At 40.0% G+C, this 8,265-nt stretch overlaps 1 pseudogene; it reads right to left on the bottom strand.

Annotated features, from left to right (window-relative positions):
• Positions 1–7,423: 7,423 nt before the first annotated feature.
• Positions 7,424–8,108, bottom strand: LOC127759899 (uncharacterized; annotated as a pseudogene).
• Positions 8,109–8,265: the final 157 nt, after the last annotated feature.

Raw genomic sequence — 8,265 nt, 5'->3', positions numbered from 1 at the left:
TTTCCAGCAATCACGGTTGGCGAGCTTAATTACCTGCGTTTCAGAAACGAAAGTACATGTTTAATGTTAATGCCGGTGCACGTGTTTGGTCAAAAAAATTGTCTGAAACGGGCCCAGCTGCAGGCTGCAGCTACTGCTGCTGCTGCAGCATACCGAACGAGAAGAAGATCGAAGACAAGTACTACAGGTCAAGTGAGTTATCATGTCGATGAACATTACTCCAACACATGGAAATTACTCCTTAATTAGCTACCACTAACTAGTTAATCAGTAGCTTGGTGACTTGATGGAGGCAATGGGGACGAGGTGTGAGCGATCAGAAAGTTCAGAAAGTTAACCAGTAGCAAGCTAGGCCGACCGGGTCGCCGTCGACGCCGTCGCCGCCGAGCGTGCGGCGGCCCAACCTTTTGCTTTCGCTTTTTGGAGCAAGCTAGCAGGCACACCACAAGATCCACGTACGCGTGCAGATATCTTTCTTGGTTGATTTTGCGAATTTTCTCGTCAGTTACAGTCCATATATCTTCTAAACAGTGGGGTTTTTTCAAAAACTTGGTGTATATGAATTTATTATAATACTATTTTAAATCCATCTTTTCAATTTCGTAGTATTTAATTAGTTCGTTCGTATTATTAAATAATTATCACAAATCATTCGGCTATTCATTACAAAAGAACAGGCCGGTTCTTCAGGTAAGGGAGTTCTGAATCAAACCTGCATGCAGAGTTGTTGCATCAGATCAATTTCTAATGTTGTTAGAAATCTTCGTGGTGACTGCTGCTGAGGCTGCCAATAATCAATCATGCAAGTATGAGAATGCGTCGGTGTCAGAAGCAACTGTAACTTTCTGGCTTTCTTCAGATTGACCTCGTGTGCTTAATTAATCAATCTTCAGGTTTAATTCCTCCTTCCCTGTCAAGATCCATGGATGATTGTAGTCAAAAGAGCAGCAGTGTTTAACACCAGAATGCACTGTGTTAGGTGTTGATAGGCACTTAGTGACAGCTGAAACATGCTTATCAGGATTCAGAAAAACGATCTGCCATTGGTCAGTGCTGAATTTTAACATGGCAGCCGCCGATATTTCTGTATCTGGAGAGTGAAACTTTGACGTTTGTTTTGGATGGATGGTCTCTGTTCAATTAGACCCGTTCCTAATCCCATGTATGAATTATATGTTTGTTGATGGATGCAACCTGAAAGAAACATCAAACACACGTGTGTTACACTTGCACAAATAGCTAGCAAAAACAGTACTTAAATTTGGGTGACTTTATTCGTGGTTAAATTAAGGAAAAAGTTCAAACACTCCTAAATTTTGGATGAAGATCCATCTAACACCCTGAATTTTAAAACTAGATATCTAACCCCATAAACTTTGTAAAACCATCCTTTAAGGTGGTTTTGAATCGTAGTTTTGCATATTTTTATAACTTAAACAAAGAACTTTAAATAACTAATATAACTTATGTACATATTATCATTTGTAAGTCATCAATTTATACGTATACAATAATACCATACTATTATTATATTGATACTTGTTTGTAAGTAAAAGCTGACAAGTAGTAAAGAGAAGTATTTAAGTGGAGATTTAAGATATATGTCTCGTGTGTATGTCAGTATGTCACATGATCAAAAACATCCAATTTATAGATAAATTAGATTTAAAAAAACAAATATACAACGCCACCTAAGGGATAACATGAACAATTATGCAAAGTGTAGGGGGTTGGATGTCCGGTTTTAAAGTCCATTGTGCTGGACGGACTTAGGTTGGATGTCCAGTTTTAAAGTTTAGGGTGCTGGATGGACTTCTATCTAAAGTTAGCGGGTATTTAGACTTTTCCTTAAATTAATTAATTAAGATGGGTTAGATTAATTCAACTGTCGCTGTAAACTCAGACGTACTCAGGTCACGGCAGTAGGATTCGGTAGCTCCATTCTTGAATCTTGCTTGCCTCAGTCCAGGGGAGCGGTTTGGTTGCTAGCTTGCTAGATGTGGAGTAGTTCTAAGTTTTCTTGAAAATTGTGGTTAGTTGGAACAAATCTTGTTGTGTACTCCAATATAGTCAATCTTTCATGATGGTGGTGATGATGATGACGAGCTTAATTAATGAAAGAAGTTCAGGATATTCCAACAAGATTCATCATTTTAATCTGGACCTGAGCTGCCCAAAATTCTCCTGGTTAGTTTCTGAATACGGTGACACCGAAATTAAACGGGCCATGATTATGTGGCCGGTTTCTTGAAGAAAAAAAAGGAACAGCTGTAATTATTTCAGAGTTCAGAGTTCAGAGTTCGGACGCCACGTGCATTACATTCTTCTCTGAAATTTGTGCGCCGTCTTTAGGACATTTTGTTTTTCCAATCATATACCTAATCATATACTCCCTCCGTTTCAAAATATAAAAAATTTTAAAAAGATGTGACATATCCTAATATTATGAATCTGTTCGGATTCGTAGTATTAGAATATGTCACATCCCTCCAAAATCTCTTATATTATAGGACAGAAGGAGTATTACAAGTATAAATAATAGGCGAGTTGATTGATTTTCTTTTAGGGGGATAGAGTATATTGTATTTAGGAACACAGCGATGCCGAATTGCTGAGAAACATCCAGTGATTCGGTTAGTTTCATATTAGATATTTCCCTAATATTTATGTTTTTTATACCGAATTGCTTACCCACATTGTAGGCTGGTGAACCACTTACACTTCGTGACAGCGAGAGAAGATGATTAGAGGCTTATTAATGAACGCGATGGAATTTGTTGGATCCTATGCCTACACTACATACTTCTATATATTCTACTAGTACGAACTAATCAACGCGATATTTGCTCCGCCCCATTTTAAGCGCAGCCATAAGTTTTTATGTCCAACTTTAATCGTTCATCTTATTTTAAAAAATAAAATTAAAAAAACATAAGTCATTATTCATGTTCTATCATCTAACAACAATAAAAATACTAAAAAAAAATTCAAATAAGACAAACAATCAAAGTTTGACACGAAAACTCATGACTGCGCTTAAAATAGGACGGAGGGAGTAGTAGTTAAGATTGCTCGAGCAGAGAAAGCACACGATGAAGTGACGGTAAAATTATGGATATACTTTCTCCGTATTTTAATGTATGATGCCGTTGATCTTTTTGCCAACATTTTACTATTCGTCTTATTCAGAATTTTTGTGCAAATATAAAAATAGTTATGTCATGCTTAAAGAACATTTGAGGATAAATAAAATCACAATTAAATAAATGATAATTATATAATTTTTTTAATAAGACGAATGGTCAAACGTTGCAAAAAAAATTAACGGCGTCATATATTAAAATATGTAGGGAGTATGATTTTACCTACCAGGGTTTATAAATCTCATTGTTCACAAGGGGAAAAGATGCGCAAGCAATATCAATGTCTTATTTATATGTAAAAAAATTTTATCACCATTTGAAGTTCTGCTTGGGCCTTTGTCAAGATGAAGCCCAGTTTGGCAGAGAAGGCCCTCGCAACCAGAGCCCAGTCTGGAGCAGAAGGCACAAAAGGCTGGATCGCGCCAAAACACACGGCCTGCTGGGGCGTACAAATGTGAGCCCAACCACACGGCCCAAGATTGTAACAGCACTAAAAGAGGCCCACCCAGACGGCCCAGGTATATGGGCCGGTAAAAGGGGGTGTGGCCTGTACACGCGGGGGCCGCAAAGGCTGGCAGGGCGGCTGGTGGGCCGGGGCCGTGGGTGGCGCCGGAAAGCGACGGCTCGCTGCTGTGCCGCCGCCTGCCTGCCCAACAACGGCGAGGTGCCCGATGCTGCCGCGTCTCTGCGCTGCGCTACCTGCTCGCGCCGCATGCCTGCCATTCGCCAAACATGGAGACGAACTGGCCGTGATGAAGAAGATGGCAGACGCAGCAGCCTGGCCGTACGGCTGCCCTGCCTAAAGCTTCGCCGCCGGCATGTGATCACCCCTGACATGACAAACAACAGACGTGTGAGTATAATGTGCACTGCTATATCTCTGTCCCAAAATATACTTCCTCCGTCCCATGATATAAGGGATTTTGATTTTTGCTTGCAACATTTAACCACTCATTATATTCAATTTTTTTGAAATTATTATTTATTTTATTTGTGATTTACTTTATTATCCACAGTACTTTAAACATAACTTTTTATTTTTTATATTTGCAAAAAAAAATTGAATAAGACGAGTGATCGAACGTTGCAAGCAAAAACTCAAAATCCCTTATATTGTGGGACGGATGGAGTACTAAAAGTCCTACTACTAACTACTCCCTCCGTTCTGCAATATAAGAAGTTTTAAAGTTGAATATGTTTATTAAGAAAGTAAATAAAAGTGAACGGTGAAAGATTTATCATTGGATGAGTAGTAGAGGTAAGTGAAAATAGTGAATGGTGGAGGGTTGTAATTGCTTGGGAAGACAATATTGGTGGAGAGGTTGTTATATTTTGGGACAACTCCTGATGACTAAAATTTATTATATTTTAGGACGAAGGAGTATATAGAATGAGATATGTGATCTATTATAAAACAATGAATATAAATCTGAACAGAGCTACGTCACATCACAACCTAAGTAGTAACGGTAGCTACGGAGGAAGTACTATTTACTAAGATATAATTGCTCCGTAACAAGTTCATTGTTCAACGAGACTCCTTGTTATAATCCTGAGTCTCATTGTGTGAGAGTGATGAGAACCAGCCCACGCGTCATGCGACGCCGGCCGCCGAGTGTCGTCGCGGTGCCGCGCATGGAGTAGTACGGCAAATGGGCGATGGAGTTGGAGCTCAAAATCCAATGGGCAATATCGCGGAATGATTAATCGGGTGATTGGGGTTGGCGTTGGCCTAGGCATCGCCCGACTCACCGGCTACTGCTGTCACCGTCGCACGCACTCAAGTTATTCGTTCACCTATCGAACAACGCCGCCGCCGCTCGCTGGCTTGCAACCGGTTGCCATCTCGTTCGGGCAGAATTAATCCAAAAATTCCACCTACCTGGCTAAGAGCAAGTTTTAAACAGCCTACTACTAACTCTAAATCATTAATAACAACTAATGTAATAGCCAATTCATACAATAGTTGCTTACTATACTATTAATACTTGGTCTCACCTGTCATACACACATTACGTCTTGGAGACCGTGCTGCAGCTGGCTAGCTGCTCTTTTCTCTCTTCTTTTATATCTTTAAAATATGTTTATAGTTGGCTTATAGCCTGCTATTTTACCTGCTCTAACCGCAGCAGCAGCTTAATTAGCTGGTCCTAAACTGATTAACAGTACTCCTAATAAGAGATCGACAAGCGTAACGTAACCAACCCCACTTAAAAATACGCATATATGCATTGCGTCTTGGCAGTAAGCAGCGGAGAGAATCAGCTAAACTGATCGTCCATCGATCAGGTACGTACTACATTATTTGCCAGCTAAACGGGGTAACCTATCCTGTATGCCCTCCCTCCAGCGATCGGGTGTACGTATATACCCGTCGTGTAATGCCGTTAGCCACCCACGGCTTGTGTGTGTTGCCTGGAAGGTGTGTCCATCGATCGGGTAGTACACTAGTACGTGCGCTGGCTCCCAGTCAACTCCATTAAAGTAAAAGTAAATCTGTAAATGGATATGATTGTATTGTGGACAGTATCGATCGCATTGTATTTGTGTAGTACAGAATGATCATAATATTCTATCATATTAACCAACATTTTAGATTGTTTTAGACCTAAATAATATAACCTGTATATTATATGATATATTCCTTGATTCTTTTCATACTACTATCTCTATTTTCTTTTAGAATTACACTGTACAACGCAGATACCTATAATGCGGACACAACTATACCGAGAGTGCTAGCTGGATAGTGCTTAAGAGAGACATCATTCTTTCCAAGAAAAAACTACTATAGTACACTCAAAATCTATGTATTTTTTTTCTTCTTAGAGAAGTTTCTCTTAAATTACTCATCCGATTTAAAATCCGATTACACCGTTGTGTTTGTAACAATTAAATCTTTACAATAAGATCTCACATGATTATATTTTGATGAAAAATCACAAATTACTTTTATGATATGTCTAAATTACTTCTAGATTTCACTAAGTTACTTCTTAGACATATATAAAAGTAAATTAAGTAAAGCTTAAAAGTAATTTAAATATATTATAGAAGTAACTTATAACAAAAAAGAAAGTAACTTTAATTTAGAACTATATCTAAATTCATTAACATCTATATAAATGTGGGCAATACTAAAATGACTTACATTATGAAACGGGGTGATTAACTCTCTATAGTAGAAATAACTATATTGTGAGTGAGCTGAAATAAAAAACTATGTAGAGTAAATTCGCAAGTAAAGTATAGAGAAGATTTATAAAGTCCACAAAATATAGAATTAACTAAAAACAATAATAAAAATAATCAACTTAGAGCATTATGAATGTATAGAAGTAATTTAGTCAAATCTAAAAGTAACTTATATATATTATAAAAGTAACTTAGTATATAATAAAAGTAATTTACAAATATAAATATTTTTTCATCGTAATATAATCATGTAAGATCTTGTTGTGAAGATTTAATTATAACGAACACAATGATGTAATTGGATTGTAAATCGGATAAGTAATTTAAGAGAAAACTTTATAAGAAGAAGAAAAAGACACACATGTCTAATAGGAAAAACAGCACGCACATCAGCACATGTAGCATTAATTCTTCTCACAATTGATTCGTCGTTGGTTAACACTAAACCGAGAGGCTTCTCAGTTTAGATTTTACCTTATAATGCACACACACTCACCCCTGTAAACACACGCACGCAAACCCTACCTCTATGAGCATCTTCGAATACTGAGCCGGCCAATCTTTGAGATTGACGAAGTCACCACAGACGCCTCGCTGTCGATGGTTACGTCGCCTAGCACTTTAATATATAACGCCGTCAACTTTATATAAATGTTTGACCATTTGTTTTATCTAAAAAAACTTTTATATATATAAAAAAAATAAGTTATACTTAAAGAACATTTGATGATAGATCATGTCATAATAAAACTAATGATAATTACTTAAATTTTTTCAATAAGACAAATGATCAAATGTATCTCAAAAGGCCAATGATATCATATATTATAAAACAGAAAGAGTATTTAACACCATCCCCACGCCTCCTGGTAATACTATGCATTTGTACTACTACATCCGTCCTAACATATAAGAGATTTTATATGAATGACACATATCTTATTACTACGAATCTGAAAAAAAAAAAGAAGATATTTAAATTTGTAGTAATAGAATGTGTTTCATCTATTAAGGTAGTGTTTGGTTTCGGGACTAAGTGGGATGGGATAGAACCATCCCTGATTTTTGGGTTGTGGTGATTCCACTCACACGTTTGATTTGTAGGATGGGACGATCCCAATTTTTTGTTTTGTTGGAGGGACAAGGGAGAGATGGGATGGACGCCATTTGTAACCACCGTCAACGATCGCTGGATCTGCCACCACAGTCCTCCCCATCACCGGAGGAAGAGCAAGAGGAAGAGCCAGCGGCGAGCAAGAGCAAGAGGAAGAGAACCATGGCTTGCTCACCTCCCCATCACCGGATCCGCTGCCGCCCCTCGATCTCCACCTCGCACGCTGCCACCACTCCTCCCCATCGCTGAATCCGTCGCCGCCCCTCAACCTCCTCATCGCACGCCGCCACCGCTCCTCCTCGCACGCCGCCGCCGCCGCTCCTCCCAATCGCCTGGATCCGCCGCCGCCCCTCGACCTCCTCCTCGCACACCGCCGCTGCTCCTCCCCATCACCGAATCCGCCACCGCAGTCCTCCCCATCGTCGGATCCTCCGCCCCGCCCTCCCCACCACTGGATCCGCCGTCACCAAGCCCCGGTCGCCGCCGCCAAGCCCCGCCGCCGCCGAGCCCGCCGTGGTCGCCGTCGCCCGAGCCGTCTGCCGCTGCTCCCGAGGGCGAGCGCGTAGGTGCTCTCGAGCTCGAGCAGGGCGAGCGCGCGAGCAAGGCGTCGTCACGCCGTTCGCTCGTCCCAGTTGGGACGAGATCGTCCGCCACATTTTTCTAGATCGGTTGGTCCTGGATCTGAGAGGAATATTTCTCTCCAAGGACCAATCCATTTCACTCACCCCTTATCCAAACACCTCTAAAATTAGGTTCGTCCCATCCCACCTCATTCTATTCTTGTAACTAAACACTACCTAAAAACTTTTCGAG

The sequence above is a fragment of the Oryza glaberrima genome, chromosome 1 (genome assembly GCF_000147395.1).
Source record: "Oryza glaberrima chromosome 1, OglaRS2, whole genome shotgun sequence".
NCBI classification, from domain to species: domain Eukaryota; kingdom Viridiplantae; phylum Streptophyta; class Magnoliopsida; order Poales; family Poaceae; genus Oryza; species Oryza glaberrima.
Note: the sequence above shows the minus strand (reverse complement) of the source record. Positions and strands in the feature narration are given on the sequence as shown.